The sequence below is a fragment of the Aquila chrysaetos genome, chromosome 25 (assembly GCF_900496995.4).
Source record: "Aquila chrysaetos chrysaetos chromosome 25, bAquChr1.4, whole genome shotgun sequence".
Taxonomy (NCBI): domain Eukaryota; kingdom Metazoa; phylum Chordata; class Aves; order Accipitriformes; family Accipitridae; genus Aquila; species Aquila chrysaetos.
The window spans coordinates 2,606,302-2,628,665 of NC_044028.1; the positions used below are offsets into that span (position 1 = coordinate 2,606,302).

The 22,364-nt window shown below is 41.1% G+C and overlaps 1 long non-coding RNA gene across 2 annotated transcripts; it reads left to right on the forward strand.

Moving 5' to 3' along the window:
* Window positions 1-77: 77 nt before the first annotated feature.
* LOC115336015 lies at window positions 78-21,450 on the forward strand. Of its 2 annotated transcripts, XR_003921590.1 has the most exons (4): window positions 78-369; window positions 12,106-12,197; window positions 16,723-16,851; window positions 17,200-21,450. It is a non-coding gene; the product is annotated as an uncharacterized LOC115336015 (long non-coding RNA). The 2 variants fall into 2 exon arrangements; XR_003921589.1 differs by having other exon boundaries at window positions 16,723-21,450.
* Window positions 21,451-22,364: the final 914 nt, after the last annotated feature.

Here is a 22,364-nt window from a genome sequence, read left to right on the forward strand (position 1 = left end):
TGGGGCTGCTGTGGAACAGTCCAATTACACTTCTCATTACAGCACTTGACTCAAACACCAGAACAACCCATTAGGTGACAAGCAGGTCTCCGCTGTCTTCGATGAGGGACAGAAGTGGGAACCTCTGAGACTCTGAGAAGGAGACAGCTCAGCGCATCCGTACAACACGCCGCAAATAGCTACGACTCTCTGTACTTGGCGGAGTGACACCGATGCGTGTTATACTCCGGGAAATGATTTTTAATAAACCTGCGTGGTGCTTCCTTGAATGTCACTTGACAGCTGAAGCAGAGAATGCTAATCCAAGGATTCACACATTGCTGGGAGGTGGCCGGTATCGCAGAGCTCAGATTTACATGCTGGATGTTGGTGAGTTTCCTCTGCTTCCTCATGCCAATCAACCACCGTGACTGCCTTTATCCTTTTTTGCTAAGGCTGATGTGTGCTGAGATTCTGATTTAGACAAGGTGACCTGTATGAATTGCTCTTTGCCTTTGACCAGGACTATATTCTGGGTGTCAGTTTAATTGCAGTTTAATTATTCTGCTTTAAAGAGCACAGTAATTAGCCTGCTATAAATGTTGTAGCATTGGCAAATGGGAAAGCTGCAAAGAATTTAAAGTTCTGTTTCTTGACCAAGAAAAGAGGTAAATACTGACACTTGGAGACAGCTGAGAGCTCTTTAACCTGCCTGAAATCAGAGTTGGAGCCAGAGCTCTAAGGCAGCCCCATGCCTCTTTCATGGTTTTACTGCCTATAAGGAGCAAATCAAATCCAGTGTAAGTGGAGATCAAACTTTTAATGATGGTGATTAGGTTGCAATGTATGCTGCATTACCAATGTATATAATAGCTCCTTGGACTATCGAAACAAAGCCAGGATATTTTTTAAGGACATTAGAAAGATGCTTCCTAAGCCACACTTTCCCTTTCTGAAGTGCCTATTTAGTGAGAAATGATGAAAAGTTTATGCAATAACTCTTCAGGTGTACAGAGTGGCATGTACCAGTGCTGACCTGCATGGGGGTAAGACAGTGCCTGTTGAGTTTATGAGTGAAAAGTGGCTCTGATTCCAGTAACTCTTGGGCTGGTTGTTTAATCTACATCACACCCAGGAGAACAAGAGAGGACCCACATCAATTCAGTCCCTTATTTTCAAGAAACTTGCAGAAAACAGAAGCAAGAAAGAATGGAAGAAGGGTTAGAAGGTTTAACTTTTGTTAGATATCAGAAGACACACAGGGGGGAAAGACATCATAAAACAGACTTGAATTTTCCAGCTCCTCACAAACCAACCTGTCTAAATACATTTACATATATGCATACACAATTATATATAATGATTTGCATGTACACACACACACATATATCCCTATACATTTTATATATAGGAGTTCTGTAAGGCTAAAACCACGCAGTCTAACAAATAGAGATAGCTATAAAAACAGTAGATATGGAAAAGTGGCATAAAGCAATCCACCTCCAAAAACACTTCAAATTTGGGTCTTCAGTCTGCTTAGGAGAATGACTGAACTGAGACTACATCTGGTATTTAGTTCAAGCATTGTGCTGTTGTCAAAGGAAACTATGCTGGCAAGCTGAATTTCAGCCTGCCAAGATCCTTTTGTAAAAACACAATTCATAGCTTAAGAGTAGGGAGGAGGGGGAAAAAAAAATCTAGAAAATGAAGACATAATAGCACAATCTCTGTGGGCAGATAAAGCACAGAAATACAGACTTCTCCTGGATTCACTTATCTTCCTATTTCCCTCTACTGTGATTGAGGGCCTGAGACACTTACACACCCCAGGCTGGGGTAAAATGTGGATCTCTCCATTCACCTCCATTTCATTGTCTCTGAGAAGCCTTTGATATCTAATAGCATTAATCTCTACTCTTGCTGACTCAGACGGGGGGTTATGACCAGCAAGTGAGTAAGTTTAAACAAATGTGTAAACCTATTACATGTAATCCTCAATGAGAGTATTACTGGAGTAAAATCTGAGCATGGGGACCTCATGATCTAACTCTAAATAGCTGGTTTCCTTCAGTGTGAAGAATGACTCAGTACTATGATTCAGGCTTAATATATTGCAGATCTGGTTCGCTCTTGCTAGACTTTATGTTCTTGCACTCTTGGGGCCCTCAAATTTTCTCTTCTGTCAGAGAGAATTTATTTTTCCATGAGCTCAAACTGTTTCAATGACATTTACTTTGCAAGGCTGGAATCCCCTCCAAGGAGAGCAGGGGGAATTTTAAAGCTCTTTTTAGGTCCTTAATTAATGAGATTTCATGAATTTTGGCAGTGATTCTCAGTTTTTAACCTGTTAGGGTTTTAAAAGAATGTTCTGAATCAGCCACTAATTTTCCTATCAAACATGAGACTAGACAATGAGCTAGTCTGGTAAGACTAGCCTGAATTTTGTTCCAGAAGGGACCATGACATTTTCAAAGACTGGTATCAAGAAAAGAGTTGTAAAATAGATTTGTTCATTGCTCCATTTTACTTTTCCAAACAGACCTCAAAAGCTTTTTGAGTGGAATTGCATCATCACATCTTGTATTCTGCCTTTCATATTCATGTTAACTACAAACCCTTCACATCTACCTGCACCAATTTTAATGACATTAGAAAAGCATTAGAGGATGACTTCATGCAGTTGAGGGCATCAGACCATCCCAGAATGAATTAGGGCTGAAAACAGGAGAAGAGGATGAAATTAACAATTTTGTGAAGATCTATTTCAGATTATCTGTGGACAACAGCAGAACATATGGACTGGCTTGATCCTAAAATAGATTCAACCCAAATCTGAGATGTTGTCAGCTTTGCTATTTTCATTGTAAACTAGCTTAAAACAACAATGATGGAGAAAGTTCGATTTATCAGTTGTTAATTCCTTCGTATAAATAGCAGAAGAAAATTCAGTCAAAACACTACATCAGAGCACCATTCTGAGGAGTAAAATGTTGAATTATGCTATGAAGCAACAAGAAGCATTAGTACAAATACTGGGGACGTATTTCCTCAAAGTCTATGCACGTACACACAGTCACTTTTGTTCTGTTTGAAATTCACCTTGTGTAGACAATTGGTAAGATGTAAAACACAATAAATCCCTATGGATCAAAGTTATTTTTGTGCAAAGGTCTACAGGACAATATACAGACCATTTAAATCCCTCAGTCCTGTTTTGACACCATAACAGTCTTGAACGACTGTATTGGTAGAATAGTCCTTCTGCATGATACTAAATTTCACCCTATTATTCAGGTCAAACACTTCTTGATTACGGTAAAGATGTTGCTAAGTAAATCTTCATGTTTAGCGTACAAGTGATGAGATGCATTTTATCTTTTGGGGACAACATAGAATGAATTCTCAAAGCAATTTTTTTACTTTGAAAATAACTGTGAATAATAGCAGCAAATTTCAGACCAACTCATATTTAAGAGACCTCTGTGTTACGCTGTCATGAAGAGGAACCATGTGCATAACTATCTATCTGATTTATCAGCCATAGAGTGACATAACCTCTTCCCTTACCACAAATGATGAGGTCCATCCTGGCTCCCAAGGTGCTGGTAAGTTTAACATGTTTTGATACAATACTTATGTCTGACTATTGACCTATCTGGATCTAGTCTCTTTGTGCCCTTTCTTTTTTTCAGAAGTTCTGCACCAAAAATACTTTTTTCTTTTACCACCTGAACATGCACCAATGAATACCAGGAATGTCACTTTTTAACAAGGTTTCCCAGGATATAGATTCCCATGAGAAATAATGGGAGCTTGGTATACATTGAAGGCCCTCATTTAGAACATCCCTAAGCCTATGACACCAAAATAAACATTTCCATGGATTTGCATGGCTCATGTCCTCTGTGCACAGGCTGATATGTGTGACTGTGGCTTTGTGTCAGCTCCCACAGCAAACACAGATACTCTCAGGAACTTGTGTTCAGGATGTGACTCTTGTATTGCAAAATGCAAGTGCATGAGGCATCCTGATTAAACTCAGCTTGATGGAAGACACTAAGTAGTTCTCAGGGTAAAAAGAAGATCTTGGTTCAGAACAGGTTCCCCTGAGCCAGTCAATTGCTCATTTTGGATCATTCTTAATTTTATGTACATTTTTTATGATTGCAAGTTAATATTGGCACCTCAGCACTGCCTGTATTCTTCTCTGGTATCATCAGAGACAAAAAGAAAATAAGCATCAGACAAAAGTCCTGTAATAACGCACCTGCTAAGACACTACACTCTTGTTGGTCCTCAGAGTAGTTAATTTACAACTGCCCCTTGGGCACTGTACAAATGGTAACAAACTTGAGACAAAAACTACTCCATCATTTGCTGTTCTTATCACAAGCCAGAAAATCTAACCTGCCTCAGGCCAATAAATTAATTAAAAATTCCAGTGAGGAAAAACATTTATCAGAGAGTGTTTTCATAGACTCCTGTTGTTCTTTCTCAAAGATGCCCACACACTTGTTTTCAATAATCTGAGTGACTGTACTAGCTCAAAATAGCACTGGCTTTTCCATTTGAGGCTGAGAGATTTGTATATAGTAAGTTTCTCAAGCGAGAACTTAGTTACCAATGTCTGGGCTTATTCATTCCTTAGTGAGGCAAACACACAGACCTGGGTGTTCAAGGGCTCTAAGAGCCTTTGCAAACCTTTGTGTGACATGCACCTGGATTTTAAGCAGGTACAGAAGCATGTTAGCACAGCTTGTAGGCATATTCAAGTATAATTCCTGCTGCAGGGAGTGATGCTGAAATCCTAAGTGTAAGGATTTCCCAGAATCTGGGAGGGTCACCCAGAAGAACTCTTAAACATGTTAGAAGATAGAGGTTTTCCACTGCTGTGATTTTAAGAAGTAGACTATTGAATCTGTAAGTGGTCTCCTAAAGAAACCCTCAGGGCACCAGGTCTATCAACTTCCACTCTGGAAAATCTACCGAAATTATTTACTGCTTTTGATAATCAGGCCACAGTCATACCCTACCACAATATGCAATAAATAGGTCCACGTGACTAAATGGTCACCATCTACATGTGCATAACCCCACCAAAGTCATAATATAGTTACTTGCATGAGTGAGTATGTAATTGAATTGTGGCTTTATTTCAAAGATTTACTTATTGATTTAAGGTCTTTTGTAAGGAAGGTTTAAAGCAGAACTACAGATTAAGGTGAAGGAAAAGACACTGCCCTGTTCTCCCCAAACCAACTCAAGCAGTAGAAATGGTGGGTGAAAACACGGTCTATTCACAGGATCATATGCGGGAAGAAGTGCCCAAACCCCAGCTTTCACACAGAAGTGAACTAATCTGTTTCATTTAAAAGAGGAGTTTTATAAATCACCAAATGAGTCAGAAATAGTAAATTTGCTAATTTAAAATTTTTACTGTATTAAAAAAAAAGTCCTTGTGAAAATTCACTGCAATCTTTTTAACCATTTCATCAATGAAACCTAATTGAATCATCTTGAATTTCATTGAAAAATGCTAATCCTCCAATTAAAGCTTCATTCCAAACTTGAAGCTGTTCAAGAATAAACAGTCTCATGAGGGTATGGTATTGCAGATATTAATGATTGGATTTGAATGCAAATAGCCATTATTTAAAATGCAGAGGGAAAAAAAAAAAATTGAACATGGTATGTTAAGTGTATAACTGCAATTTTATTTATTTTTTTAAGTCTCTGGCACAGTAGCAGATATGTTTCCAGAAGTGTCACCATGTTTAAAAAACCATGGGTTTTTGAATGAGTCTCAGTTTTGCTGTGTTTGGAAGTATGATCTGTGAGATGTTGAATAGCAGCTATTTTCAGGTACAAATAGCTTTATTCAAATCCTGTGTGAACAAAAGTTCAATGTTGGTGGTAAGCACCTCAGCCACAAAACACATTTTTTAAAGAACAACTCCATCTAGGAATTTACCTTTACTTGCTGGAAGCATATTTTAAGTTTAAAAATAGTAAACAGTTTGATGAGGTTTAAAGCTGGTATGGTGTGAGAATAGAGCAGGAATATACTGCTGTGCTTTAAGCTCATCTTGTCCTGCAAAGTGCTGGTAATGGGAAAACATGGATGCCAGACTGGAGATAAACGACTGCTGGTTGCTGGAGCTGGGGTCCAAATGAGGCCAAAAAAGGCAGCTTTGGGCAAAAGGCAGCCTTGGGCAAAAGGCAGAGCCGCTGCAGCACCATGGACAGGGCCTTTCTCCTCCCAGTCCCACCTGAAACCACCAGCGCCACCCTCCCCACCCTCCCAGTGGGTTGCCTGGGTCTTGGATCACCTCTAGAGTTAGTTGAGGAAAATATAGGGATTGACTTAGGAACATTTAATCCGTCGACTGGCAAGCAAATAGGTAAGATTATTGCTTTAAAAATCCTATCGTTAGTACAGCCTGGAGTTTGGTGAGCTCAACAAATACTCGTTAGGAAAGCTGTCTCACTGTGCCTGTGCTGGGAAACAACCCCATGAGGTTTCATTCTGTCCTAGCTTGCAGGGAAGGGAATAAATTCAGATGCTTACAATGACAGTATTAGAGTTTTAAATGACTCATCTGCTTTATGGTAGATTTCTTCATAAGGTCAGTTATAGTCTCTAATACCTAAATTAAGCTAATACCATAATTTTTAATGTTTATCCAGCAGACTGGTTGAAGTATTGCTAAATTACACTGGAGGTGGAAGTATCAATAAATGATAAAAGCAAGGCCTGTGAAGGGATAGATCTTCAGTAGGCATAGCAATAGGGTTTGTTGATTGCCTTTGGCAAAGAACAGCTTGTTATTTTGCTATTCAAATTTTGGCTTGAGCTTAGCTTCTTTTCATTGGAAAATCAGTTTTCTTCTGAAGTTTATTTGACCCTAAAGCATACCTCTATAAAATACTTAGGTCACCATGCTTCTAAAACCTGAAATAATATTGTTAGAAGAGCCAAAATGTTATTCGCTTTCTCCTTCAAACTACAAACCACACATAGATAAAGGTAGTGACATATAATCATGATGTTGAATAAGATTTTAAAGCTCAGGCCTTCCATGAACATTTGCTTTCATGTTCCACAGTGTAATAATATTTTTAGCTTAGAGCATAAACACACCAAACACATCCTGGTAGGTGGAGACTGATGTGAAAAGAAATGCAGCAAAAAGGAAGCCTGAAGCCAGTTCTGACAACTCAGTCATTTGCCTTGCTGTAACTAGATGAGAACATAAGGAAGAATGACAGGTCCTGGATCCAAGCATTTAAGAGAGTGTAGATGAAATGTGTGGTGGACAATAGATAGACCATAGTTTCACCTCCTTCCATGTTGGTCAAAAGCAAGTGCAATAGTTCAGACTGACTATTCTTGATGTCTCTGGAGCAAGATTTAAGACATGATTCCCTACTGACACATTTAGGAGACTGAGCTACCTTTGTACCTTTACATTAAAAATTATTTGCAGGGAGGTTTTCTGACATCTGAAAATCACTGGGGATGGGTGAACATAGTGGTTCTATTTCCACAAAAAGTGATCTGGAGTGTCAGTACAAGCTGGGATACAAGGTGTAACCCTGCTAGAGAACGGGTGGCTGTCACAGACTGAAGACTGGCTGGAAGGCCGGTCAGCCCAGATCAGTGGGGGATCATCTAAACAAGACCACAACCCCCTCCCAATAGTGTTGTGGTCCTTAACTGGTGAAGTCACCAACTGGTTTAAACTGGGTGGCCTCAGTCACCATGCGCTGACCTGTTGCCCCTAATTCCCATGGCTGTCAATGTCAAGAGTACCTTCACCTTTCAGTAGCTGCTGCAGGGGAAAGGTTTGCTTGGTAACACCAGTTTGTGGGTTCCCATGCCATATTCAGGGGAAAACTCCTCTTTGAATAATACTAAAGAAAGGCTATTAACATTTGAAAGTGAAATGGTCTCACAGAATGATTTCCCTTCCACAGAGCACGGCTGCAAATGACTTCTGTACTCTTGCTTTTATCTTCAGCAGTAGCAAATGCTGCTTGTTGGGGATATCTTAAGTTTGCAGAGCCACTTGCAATGTATCAGTTAAATGTTTCTGCCTTGCAAAGAAAACAATACCCTGGCTCTTATCAATATCACTCAGGCACTCATTTATGCCAGCAAGACAAGATGTATGTATATATCCAAGGGCATAAGAACCCAAAGCACTTGGATTTTGAATTATAGGACTATCAGTATACACCGGCCTTTTTCTAACTACCCCCTGTGAGCTCCTGTGTGACGTTTCTCAGAACAATAAGATTGCATCTCAAATGTACTTGGGAAAGACATATCTGCTCGGAGAAATAAAAACGGAAGCAAAATGTCATCTGCTTCTTTAGGGAGACTGAGTCCCAAGAGCACAATAAAGAATACTGTTAATACTTTGAAAACACTGATAAGACTGTGACCACTTCTCCCATTCTTGTAAGTAGTGAATTTCAATCAGCTACTCCTGAAGTCTGTTTTAGAGGAGAAGGTGGAAAATAAGTTAGGACGGAATTCTTCAACCAAATCGACACCTATATACTAAAAATAATGCTTTGATGCTTTTTTACCCTAGGAAGAGTTCTTTGACCTACATTTTGTGCTATTGGTGAGATCAAGATATAGAAATAGAAAAATAGAACAAGTGTTGCGGCATTTTTCCGAATCAAGTGCAAAAGCACAGTTCAGCCTGTGGAAGCTTGCTGAGTTTGCTATGCTCATCTGGTAGATCCAAGAATTTCCCCTTGTGTGAATGAGTTTTGGCTGAGTGTAAGAACTTTTTGCATAGCTTAGGAAAAAAGATCTGTGTTCATGTCTGAATTTGATGGAGTACATCTCATCCTTACTTCAGTTGTGGCAGCAGAATGAGACATATGGTTATTGAGTCAGCTGCCATGCACTCAAGCAACATCACTCAATCACGTTTCTTGACATCAATAGCTCTTACTGAGAAACATCCTGAACAATCTGATGCAAGTGTGTAAGAAGAAACAGATGGGATAGGTACAGTCCCTTTACTGCTTTTTTTAAAATAAATTTTTTGGGAAAACTTTCATATGACTTACTGGACAAAATATTGTCTTCATCCAAGGAGCTCAGATGGTCCAAAAACATGCAGAATGGAGAAAACAAAGTGAGAAATTATGAGTTGTTTTATACATCACTGCTGAAGGACTTTCTGTACTTAGTTGGTCATCTTGCACTTATTTTGAGAAATGTTCTCAAAAAAAGGAATGGATTTGTGAAAGAGATCTCTGCATTATCTAATACAACTCAATTTGTGTTGGTCAGGTGGAGTCATAGGATAACATTTCTTTAAGACATTCCCCAGATCTTCATTTGACCATATTGTTAAAAGCAGTCCAAGGCTTCTTAACGTTGTTGGTAAAAGTGCATACTGGGGGCCAAGGTAGGACTTTGTCATCCTTGTTCTCACCCTTGAGAGGGTGAAGTTCAATTCTGCAACCGCAGTGGTGTAAATCTGGGGAAGCACTAAAAGTGTGGATGGCTGGAGAGCTGTTACAGGGCACAGGGACGTGGGCAGTCTTCGCTCTTTGGTGTCTCTTGATGTGGAAGAGAGCCCAGAGGGATTTAGGAGGTTTTGTGGGTGGAATTGATTTCTTTCCCCTCTTTCTTCTGAAAGACCACTTTTGACCAGCCACCTCGTATACAGTTTGGAGACTGCTCTGATGCCTTCCCTCAGCCATTTAATTTTATACTAATTCTAGTTATTCTTGCTGGTCCTGTCTTTGAACCTCACATCTGTCTTTCTCTTGGATTTTCACCAATCAGTTCACATCTTCCTTGAAATGCAATACTCAAACCACACTCACTATTCCAGATAAGGCTTTTCTTCCTATGTTTTACAGGCTGTATTTTACCTTCATAATTTCATATGCAGACATTATATAATATTTGTATGTTGAGATGGGGTTTGCTTTTTCATAACAACTTAGCACTGCTGACTTGTATGTTGGGGTGTTTTTTTCTGCAGGAAATCTCCTCAGTTAAACACTTTCAAAGTCATAGTATTTTGTGGGAGAATGTAACTCAATTTGTCTCTTTGCCAGTAAGGACTAAAATAAGTTGATTTCAAATTGAAGAGAGTGCACACAAATAGCTCAGCTGACATGCAGCAATCTGATTTACGTATCTGTGATTCAAGGTTAGAGCCTAAGAAAACCTTTCCTGAAAATAAGTGGAGTGGATATTATTGGAAGTTTTGCTCCATGGCAAATAGACTGCAGCTGAGGAACTGGGTCTGAACTTTTCTGAAGTCCTACTGAGCTCAAAAATAAAATCTATTGATTATTTTTTTTCTATTTCTTATCTGTTCTGAATTGCACCGTGTTTATCAAATATGCAGTACCACTGTGGACATTTACTGCAGGGGCTGACTATGGAAGGTCAAGTGCATGACAGAGTCAGAGAGGCTTTTTGCTGGGAAAGGACATCCTGTCATTTTCCAAATCAGACACTGACAGACCCCACCACAGAGATATTTTCAGGCAGAGGCTTCCTGACAAGCTCATAACTTCCATCACCATTATTTATATCTTACTCTTTCCCCAGGCTTCGTGATAGCCTTGAGAAAAGGAAGCTTCTACGTGAATACAATTAGCATTTGCCATGGATCAGTTAATCTGTCCAGAATCACTCACTCATATTAGAACAAGATCGATGTTCAGAATGACAGGCATCAAAGTCCTACAGCCCTCCAAGCAGGGCTTGGTCAGGGCTGCCTCCTGCCTGAACAATTAACAGCAGCATTACAGCTGAGAGATAGAACACAAGAGAAAGCTGAACTTCTCCTGGGAGGATCACCATTCTCTTTTCCCCTAGAAGAAGGTCTTCTGTTGCTGTCTAATACATGTTATACTCCTGAGGTTTGACAGAGACGGTAGCAGAGGTTGTTGCACACAAGCAGAAAAGGTTAGGATAGATTGGTTTTGGAGCTTATTTTTTCAACCTGCATAATTTATGGAAGAGAAACTGTCTGGCAGCGTACCAGTCCCAGAATGGGAGTTGTACTGTCGGGCACCATCAAAGGTCTCGTCCACCGGGTTTACATCATCCTCATTTTCTTCCTTTTCCTATTTGGAGCTGGTGTATCTAGTTCATAACATGTCTAAATTGCCTCCCAGACCAGCACTGACAATGACAGGTACAACCTTTAGTCACCTGGAGAGCGTCCTTCTTTTTATATCATCCCTCAATCAGCCAAAGGGAGGCAAAGCACGCAGGGAGAAGCGACATCTTTTATCAGACCAACAGACATGGTTGGCAGGACAAGTGGAAAAACATTCAGGCGTGGAGATCTCCTGCAGAGTAAAACTGCTCAGGGCTCTGCCCATGTTTCCTGACAAATCAGTTCCCCTGAATGCAACTGAGATTGTCCGTATCATCTCCAATTTATTTAGGAAGGAAATTTTTGTCTTCCTGGTTTGGTGTGCACACAGGAATCATCTCGGTTGTGGGTCTGGAGCATCTATCCCTTTTAAAACCTACTTTATTATGACATCTGCAGTGGCTGAAACTGGAGGAACATGCCATGTGTTTCATCTTCCTTTGCAACACTATGAGCAAGGCAGATAAAAGCAGCAGTGAGTGATGCCTCGTATTGGATAGTCTTCCCTTACCCTTCTGAAGCTTTGCATGTAGACAGAGAGTAATTATATTGTAACTGATTATACCACAGTGCTACCTGGTGTGACATTTTATTAGTAGAGCAGGAAGAGCACATGGACCTTGCATAAACAGCCACCTTGCCATACGAGCGGTCTTCGCATTGCATTTGTGCTGTAACACTCAGACGGTGTCATTCTCCTGTTAGCCCAAGGCTGTTATCTGAACAATCATATTAATTAATAAGATCATGAAGAGGTGTAGATGAGCATATTTATGTGGACTCCAAATCGCATTGGTAGAAACGTGATGGGATCTAAGATGATGTGTATAGATGTGTGTGTTGTCCACATGATTCTCATTTATATTGCACTGATATTGTAGCTTTTGGTCTTTACTATGGGCTTTAAATTTACTACTGAATATCAGGAAATAGTCTCTAGCCTTTGCTGTATATCTTTTCTGAACTCTTCCAGACTCTGCAACCAGGGGAGTAAATGTGATGTTCCCTTCCAGTCTCACAGGACTTGTGTTCCTATCTAGATGCAAACAGCTAATATGTATGGAGGTATGATCCAGACAATGACTCCATTTATCTTCTGCCTCTGCCCCTTCAACACTAACCACAAAGCACCTCTGCACCCTGAATACAGCAGAGCTTTAAAAGAAGATGAGCAATAGTGCCGGACAGCCTTTTTCACTCTTGGCAGAGAAATACTGACATTAAAATTCTTTGCATTCAAGCATAGTTTCCTACAGTTAACCAAGATTGTACAAATCTGGGTAAAATCTTTGGAGCCAAAATCCTTTCAAAAAGCAGAAGTTCTGTCCCAAAAAGGAATTAAATACTTGGTGTTGGGTTTACATTTCCAGTGTGCCTTTGTGAGAATATACAGAAAAATTGACATGAATTAGCTGAAGACAAGAGTTACAGAGTTAGAGAATTACAGTCAAGAGTTTGCCCCCTCTTCCCTCCCCACAGGTGCAGATGTTGTGCTTTTGAATAAGAACATCCATCCTGCATTTAATGGGCTTTAACTAAAAGCTCTTAAATACATACCTCTATGTTAAGTGCCCCTTGCAGACATACCCATATCAAGGCCCTCAAGCCAAAGCTATAAATCACCTAATAAGGTATGTTGTGGTGCATTAGTCTCAGTATAATCTAATTTCACATCTACGGTATCGAGAGCTGGCTGCCAGCCACAAAATTGAGACAGTATCCTTCATTAGGTCTTGATAAATCTTACAGATGCATATGGCAGTGTTTGAGAAAGCAGAGTTAAGGGCTCTTCATGTTCATAAGAGGGTGCTTTTGTTGGGTTTGTTTTGGAAATAAGAGTGGTGTTTCACACTCGGAACACAAACATGACTTGGAGTTTCAAGAAATTCATTTAGGAGGAAATAGAGATCATTAAAGCACACCCTGACTAAGCTTGATAAAAAGGAATCTAATGGTCTACAAATTTCTTAAAGTTGATGTATGCTTCAGCATTTACTCATACTGAGGAGCATTTACTCATACTTGTCAAGCTCTTTGAGGTCAGCCTCCAAGAGGAAGATGTACGACTGAAATCTAGCTCATTTGCAGGTAAATGCTTTTCATAGTGAATGAATGATGCAAAAAAATGACCCAAATGAGAAAGAACTGAGATGAAATAATGTAATAGGATATCACTATGGGTAATGAGATGGAAGTATTGGAAAATATTGAGCACTTGGGAATTTTAAATTTAGATTGGACAAAATGCTTATAAAAATGGCCAAGGGGATATTGTTATGCTACTGACCACATTGGATGAATTAAATATTAACCATCATAAATGGAAAGTCCACAGGATATCACAGTCTGGTTTTTGCGGTGTGGGGATAGCTTGTGATTCTCAAAGATTTCATTCATCCCAGTGCAATGCTTTGCACTGAAGATCAAACCCAGATGTTTGCTGGGTGCTGGAGAAGGTCAGGTTCAGGCTAGGAACAAGGCACAGGGTCCTGTGAGGGTGATCCCTGTCTGCTGAAACCAACTGCCAAAGGGTAGGGTGGATTCTCCAGCACCAGAGAGCTTTAAATTGAGACTGGATGACCAGACTTGCCTGGGGAAACTCCTCGCTTTGTGTTGCTGCAGTCCAGATAATCATACCTGTCTTTTGTACCTTGAAACATCTAATGCTCCCTAGATCTGAATCCTTTGGTTCAATCTTCCCTTCTGCTTTGCTGTCGACTCAGCGCTGAGCTGTTACAGTCCTGAGAGCAGCGAGGGTTGGCGAGCTGGACAGGGACTCAGGTGATCAAGCAGATTTCTTCTGGTGGCTCAGGCTTGGCTCCATGCCCCTCTCCAAATCCAATCCAGCTTGTCAATACACTAAATGAAAGCTAGAAAGGAAAATGAGACACATAATAACTGTGGCTGTCAAACATCTGTTGTTGCTGGAAGTGGAGAGAAAGTGAACGCAAGCCTGTTTCTATCAGCTGGTATTCGCTGCCAGTTCTCCAGTAAGCTGGAAATTCAGGATGAATTTCCATGTTTATCTGCAACCTGACATTAAGTAAATTGAGTTAACATTAGAATAGATTGTGTTGCCAGCTTAGTGGATGCTATGCAGAAACTCTCTCAATGCAGACTACAATTAAAATGGTGAAGGAGGAAGATACACCTGAGATGCAATAGAAGCAAGAAAGTCAGTGTCAAGTAAGAACTCCACTCACTGCCCCACATAGTATGAAGGACTCCAGGTGGAACACAGGCATCATTCAATCTTGGGTGTAAGCTTATTTTAGTTGTGTAGAGGAAAAAAATCCCAAATCAACAGTATGACCCCTAAAAGCAAAGGAGATAGAGGGAGCAGGTAAGACAAGTAGTAGCTAGGAGATTCTGAGGTTGTTTTTTAACTGGAAAGAACTCAAAATACTGAAAAATATTTTCAGAGCTCCTTTTCTTTCTCTATTCGAAAAAACTTAGGAAAAAAAATTAGTAGGGAGGTTTTGTTGTTGTAAAATGTATCTTCAAACACACCAGCTTGTATGTGGCACCTGAGGCTCATCTATATTCCCTCCTGATTTTTATTCCCTTTGGATTTTTTTCAACCACTTTCCCATTCTTTCCTTTTAGTGAGTTTCGAACCAGACAAACTATTGGCTCTGAAGAGACCTCATGCTTGAGAGGGAGACCCCAGCACTGACAGCTCGTGACATCAGTGGAAGATGGTGGGATCACCAGCCGGTGGTCGCTGCTGTGCAGCATGTGCCTGTGTGGCCCTGGCTGGCACTCACCTGTCCCTGGGAAGAGCAGGTTGTGCCTCTCGGAGAGTAAATCCCATCCTTTGGATGGCAGAGCCAAAAGAGCAGGGGAGAGACTCTGAAATCCTCAGATGGCTTAAAGTTCCTGCTGCTTGTTGAGCACAGAAGAGCAATAAGAAGCTCTGGAGTACGTTGATGTTTCCTGGCATGGGAACACTGACGCCCTTCCTCCTCGTAGGAGGATCCTCAGAGCAACCTGCCACCAGGATCCCACCACTCCCTTGAGGGGTATAAGGGGTGTTTGTACAGTGACAGATACGAGGTGCACTCAAGCCAACTGAGCTAAAAACTGCTCTGAAGATCTTCCCCTGAAATGCTTTTCCCCTGCAACATGTTTTCTTTGGCAGTCTGAGATGTGAATTTTGATCTTGCAAGCATGCGTTAGTGGCTTCCCAAGCCTCCATCCCTTGCAGCTGCCTCCTTCCGCAACACATCTCTTGCCCACTCTCTGTCCAGCTGCACTTCGCAGATAAGCTGCCAGGCAGCGTGGCCTCAGCATGAACAAAATAAATGCCTGTGCTGAACTACCTTTTTAGCCAAAGATAAAGATTCCCTTCCTTGAGGAGAAAGATGTGAAGTCAGGTTCTCCAAACCAGCCCCCGGAGAACTTCAGAGGAGGCTGGGGAGGCTGGCCAGATAACCCACCTCCTTGTATTAGGCTGCACGGGTAGTCCTAGGATCCACTGAAGATCCCAAGGGACCAAAATAACTGCCAGGAGAGGCTGGCAGTACGATTGCTCCCACCCTTCCTCTTTGCTCAACCACACGGCTTGATGCTGAAAGCAAGAAGTGACCTTGGCAGCTCTGCACCCCAAGAGGCTGCGTCGTTCCCTCCTGGCTGGCAGCGAAGGCTTGAAAGCCAAAGTACCTTTGTGGTGAAGCGCAGACGGCTCCAGGATTCCCTTTCTCACTGGCTGTGCTTCAGTTCTTATGAAAGTGGAGGTGTCGCTCCTGCTACTTGAAAACCAGATGAGCAAAAAATTAGAAGCAAAATGTCACGAGTGGTAAAGTAGAAATAACTCTAAAACAGCTTTATTTTTAAAACATTTTGGTAAAAAAAATCTCTTTCCTATCACAACATCTTTCTTCCTGTAAAATCTTTGCAGCTAAAATAATTTCAGAATTCTCAGCGCTGTTTTACTTTGCATTTCATCTGCATATATGAACAGCAATAGCAGGGAATTTTCTCCCCAGTTTCTAACAAAGAAGGAAGTGAAAGCAGTGATAAGTCACAGAAATCTTGTGTGACTTTGGGGAGATCAATTAATTTACCCCGTGCTTTGTTTCCCCATCTGTCAAAGAGAAGAACACTTTGCCAAGCCCCAAGAGTCACATGTAAATAACACCAGTGGCTGCAAGATGCTTAAATCCTGACACACTGAGAGCCACAAAAGCTTCTAGATCGTGTCTTCAACTTCAGAAAATAAAGAAAGGTAAGGACTGGCTGGGTGTAAAGTCTGGGGAAAGAGACAGAAATCAATACCCTACTCATTCATACCCTGAATTCCAAACAGTGACAGAAAATGGTTGTTCACAAAAGTTGCAGCACTAAGTTTATCATGACTACATGTTCTTGAGAAACCACAGAGATTATCAATGCAAAGTGGGAATGTTGTCTAAAGTGAGTAAGTAAAATCACTATAATAAATCCTCTGTCACCTGATGAAATACTCTGCTAGAGGTTGCAAGCACCGAAGTATTTGAAGAAAACACTATTTTACAAGAAATTGTTGCCTTGATTGCATGTGAATCTCACTGGGAAATCTGTCATCTTGTTTCTGACATTTGTTCTGCAGAGGGAAGAAAAAAAAATCTGTTCAAAACTGCACAAAGACAAGCAATGGTAAAATTATCAACCCAGGATTCTTCAATAAAATGCTATAATAAGAAGGAAACAAAAGCAGAGGAGAAGACAGACTTCTTGGGTAAGTTATGAATCCCCGTGCTCTTATGTAGGCTGCTACAGCCACAAATTAAACCTATTTGACAAGAAGTCCTACTTGCCAAGAGCAATTTTTTTTCTATTAAAGGGAAAAGCTACTTTACTTCTCAAGCGTAGCAGCCAGGGGGAAGTTTAACTAGTATGAAGCTGAAGAAAAGAAACAGTAAAGTAAAGCTGATAAGCCTTAAAAAAGGTCATAGGCAAGATAGGCCCTTCTCCAGAGGTTCACATCCATCACAAAGTCGATTTAATGCTTGTTTAAGGTTCTACCTTATGCACTAAAGCTGTGCTGCCCATCGTATAACTGGATGAAATATCTACTATATCATAGAGCATTATACCTGTATCCAGACCGCGGCTAAGCTTCCCAGACCTCGCCAAGGACACAGCACCTGCTGGGAAGAGGATTAGCGGTGGAGGAAGAAGCCCAGTTATTAAACCTTTTATTGGCGAGGACCTGATGGAGACATCATCTCCCCTTCCCGCGTCTGCCGTGGTGCCGGATCGTTCCCAGCGGAGCCCCCGTGGGCTATCCCAGTTCCTCCCAGGAGCGAGGAGCTGGCGCGGTGCATCCTCACCGCTGGCTAAACCAAGGGCAGCGAATGCTCCTGTTGCCACCAGCTGCAATGTTTTCTGATGGAAAGCTGAGAGCAAACCTTCTCAGGAGGGGAGACTGCAAATGAAAGAGGTGTCAAGCATAAAACCCACATGTTTCCACAGGCTGCATCCCTCTCTTTCTTCCTTTCACCCCAGCCTCAGTACTGGAGGGCAAGTGGCTCACTTTCAAAGGACTCCTTAGTGGGTGACTACGTAAATTAGCAGGAATTACACATGGTTTAGACTTCAAGCATATTCCTGAGACACCATAGGGAACAAATACAGATTAAAAATCTATTTAATTACCCAGGGAAGAGCCGGGAGGAGTCAGAGTCTCACAGCTGCCTGTTCATTCATTGTCAGGGAAATAATAAGTGTTACATTCACACCCCGGCTGGGATGAAGGCTGAGGGATGTCTCTGCCTGAACTTCTTTCTTACTGCAGCCTGGATAATTTGGCTTAAGGTCATGGCTCTTCATGTTTTCATTAAGACTCTCTTCAGTGTAAAAGATCTTAATAATCATGATATTTGGCAGGTATACAGCATTTCCAATGTACAGAAATCAAAGCCTTGTAGGGCTTGTATGACGAAGGAAGACAGGCCAAGAAGCACATGTGGACTGTCTTAAAATGAAGGGATGTTATATTCTTCACATCCAATGAATCTGTCATGATCAAATCCCAACTCCAGCTAACATTTCCCGTTTGTACGTACCCGGCTATTCATTTCCATGAGCTGTGTTCCCAGCTCCCAACTTGTCCAGCTGCCAGCTGGACCCTGTTTAAGTGACAAGCTCTGAGTTGTTTCCATTTTGGTACAGGATAAATGACATAGTCATGTCCTTCTGCTTCTGATGAGACCAGGCACTTCAGCCAAATGTCGCTAACTAAACAGTTTTTAGTAATCACTTCAAACCTTGGTTAGTTGGTGGAGTAATTACAAAACACTGTCAGGGTGCATGCTTCACAGCAGGCACAATCCTGGCAAAATAAGTGCATTGCACCTCGCTGGCTGTTGCTTTTCAGGAGAAATTACGGCCAGCCAGTTGAAGATCAGTCTTTCACCTACCATCCATCTTTTTGGTGTGTGTATGTTCTGTTTTCCATGGCTGTTTTTTTCTTTCCTCCAGTTGGTTTTCCAAATGCTGGAACACACCTGCAAAGGCAGGCTATCAACATGGAAGGACAGAAAATGTGTTTGCAGGCTGCTGAAGTATAAATCAGAAATATTTTTGAAAGCAAGATTAAGTCCTGCTGGCTTGTACATTATAGCAGCGGTAATCTCAGCTAATGCACTGCCACGTGTTTTTAGAAGTGAGAGTTTTGGATACTTTAGGGGGTACATCGTTCCAAAGAAATTTCATTTAAAGTTGACCAACCTGAGTCATGGTTTGAAATGTGGCATTAGAAACACAAATATATCCATCTCTACAGAGTTTTATCTCCCAGGCTCTCAGATGAGAGCATTTTCAACTTCCTGAAGCACAAAATAAAAAGGTGAAACTAGAGCTGCAGGAATGAGGTTTTTCTTCAAGCATCAAAACAAAACCTCACCAGAAATCAATGAGTTTCCAATTTAATGCAAAGGAAACATTTTGACTGTAAAGAAGTAAATAAAAAGTAAATAAATGTTTTCTAAATATTGGTCTCAAAAATCATAGTCTCATAAGAACTACAAACATTAAAGTGAAACTTGCTGGTCACTGTAACAGAGCTTTTTTCAGTAAACAGCTGGCTTTTGCTATGTAGTGCGAGGAAAGATATCAGTGCTTCTTTTTCAGCATTGTTATCAACTCACAGTTGAGGCTTCACAGAACACAGTGTGCCAGCAAAATGGGCATAATACTCCCCAGGGACAGAAATTAAATAAGTATTGATAGAGCATTTCACAAGAGTGAATTGAAATATTTTAAGTACAAGACATTATAGCTGATAAAAAAACCTGTGTAATGTTTGTTCTTCATACAGCAAGACATGCAAAGTGCCAGGAAGAATCCAAGAAGACGTATTCTACCTATTAACCAAATGCTTACTAGCAATAGCAAACCTGCTAATGAGACTGGCTCACTTCAGCGCCAAAGTGAATTTCACTGTTGAATTTAATAATGAGGCTATTATGTTCCACAAATTGGCACATGCGCATAGATATTGTTTTTAATATTTCATTTTTTTGCATCTGCTTCTCATTAAAAGCAAAGCAATAAATTGAAATGAATTTGTCTGCAGACTTAATTTCCTAACAGGACCAAAGGCTGCAAGTAATTTCCATTAGAAGACAGCTAAAGTGCTAGCAGAGGCCATGAAAAAGAATACATGCAGAAAACACAGCCTCAAACATGTTATACTGCAGATATTACAGGTGTGGGAAGGACTGCTTCCAGCTTGTCTGAGCAGGAGATACAAATGCAGGGGACATAGGCAGCCTTCTGTGGTCCAAGATCCACACGGACTATTCAAAATTGAGGTTCAAACTTGACATTAGGAAGCATTTATTTACAGAGAGGGTGGTCAAACACTGCAACGGGCTTCCTAGAGAGGTGCTCATTGCTCCAAGCCTGTCAGTGTTTAAGAGGCATTTGGACAATGCCCTTAGTAACATGCTTTAACTTTTGGTCAGCCCTAAAGGGCTCAGGCAGTGGGACTTGGTGATTGTTGTGGGTCCCTTCTGAAATATTCTGTTCTGTCCTGTTCTGTTCTGTTCTATTCTATTCTAAAATACTGCTTTAGGACAGGAATAAGATCTAAATGTGTGTCTACATGGTCTTCATGCTTGTGAACCTGCAGGTGGGTAGAAGTACTTGCAAGCAGTACTGTAGGGAATGCACCAGCTCACACCATTAATGCCCCAGAGCTGATGTGGTCAAGGTTGCAGGTTACATTCCTTCACTCTGCCTCTCCTGGGAAGAATTGAACCTTGTTTCAAAGATGAGAGAAAAGTTGAAAATACCAGCTGATCCTTACAGGCAGTATTTGTCCCTAAGGCAGGAGACTAGTTCTGCCAGAGCCCAGCCACCTCTTTATCGACACACTGGACAAGGTGGATAGTGATCAGCATTGACAAATCTCATTTGTTTTCCTCACTTGTTCTCCGTGAGATAACTCACATCAAGGTCTTCATGTGGTGGAAGTGCATACAGTGCATCACTGCAGATTTGAGCTATTTGAAGTATCTTTGTTGCAACGCTAGCACAAAAGATACAGGATTCTTCACACATTTTTGTAATATCTCCAACTTCTCTTACTTCCCAACGTACTTTCATTCTTTGGAAAAGCTTTTATTTTTGCTTCTATTTGGTAGTGACAACAGGTTAAGCACTAAAAAAAAACCCTTTGACTTGGGTTTTGTGCTAAACAGCTTATAGCATTGTTCCTCTGAGAGTGATGCCCTAAACAAGAGATTGCACCATGGGGCTGGTTGAGGCATGGATTTGTCTGTCACAGGTAGTACAGGCTGTGCAAAAACCTTCCTGGCCTGTGCTGAAAAACTCAAATCTTGCAAGTGTTTCTGACCCAACAATTTCTAAAAAATGGTTTGGCTTACCAGAAATATTATCATTCAGCTTTGGGAGTTTCTCAGATAACATGAAGGAAGCACTTGTTTACGGTTGTATCTGATGCCAGGGAATGCTATTACTTCTACACTCCGTATCTTTTTGCTGGAGAGCACTTGTAAGGCAGAGATGATATTCCTACGCTTCTCCTTGGAGAAAGCAGCAAGTTCTGGATTTGAATCTTAAAATGTGCAGTATTTTACCACATACTTGATTTTAGCAAGTTGCTGCTATTATCCCTTCCAAGTCTGCAGCAAGTCCCTAAGCTTGTAAATGTTTGTCATTAGAGCTCAGGAGCTTTCTATGTAATAAAGCTTCTCTCCTTATTTAATAAAGACTGTTCTATTAAATGATTTGCCTGTGTTTACATGTGCATAATGAGGAATCCAGCAGAAAACCAAACAAGTTTGCAGGCTTCAGATGCTGGCTGCTGCTCACATTAATAACTACAAAATGAATAATGAATCATGAAGTAACTCACCTTGTCACTTTGCTTCCTGGTCACAACAGTACAACAAAAAGCCACCCACAGAGGTCACAAGAGACCTGTTGACTTCCCCAGCTCCAATCCTCAGCCCACGGAGCACATTTCTGAAAGTGCCAGCACCAGTGCAATCTCCATTTCAGTTTTTGAGCATCTCAGTAGCATCGACATGCTTAGGGGAGGAGGACCTTTATGTAGGACATGTATTTTGCACAGCTAAAGTCTGAAGAATTAGGGTGAACTTTCCTTAGAAGATAGCTGGAAAGGTTAAGGAGGACTGGGCAAAAATCTAGGCTTTAATAACAGTTTGTCTGCCAGATCTAGAGCTGAAGGGGCAATAAGTTTGCTCCGTGGCTATTGAGAACAGCTGATTTGAAAGTCATGGAAAGAAAAGCAGTTTTCTTTCCCACCCAAGTTGCAAATAGCCGAGCAATGTTCACTCAAGGTAGTGATGAGCAAACCTAGCCCCTCGGCCCATGCTTTCTCCTCCCAGAGGGCTTCCAAGAGGCAGAGAGGGCTGTTGGTGCATCACCGTGGTGGGGAGAAACCCAGGGCTGCTCAGTAATGACCAACTGGGAAGATCTTCACACATCTCTGCTGCAGGCAATTCAACAATTTGACAACAGATGGGCCTGTAATTACAGTCCATTTGAGAGATTTTTAATGCACTGATTTGAAAGGCATTGATTTTTCTTCCTCATAAGGAGAATAACAAAGAGAAGCGAAAACACCTCAACCTCGCTGTGATTCCCGCAGCCTGGCTTTTCACAGCATATTCTGCAGGCAAAGTGAAAACATTTGGCTTTAGCCAGCCAAACTGTGAATGTAATTGAATGGAGTAACTGTCTTCCAGTTAGAAGCTG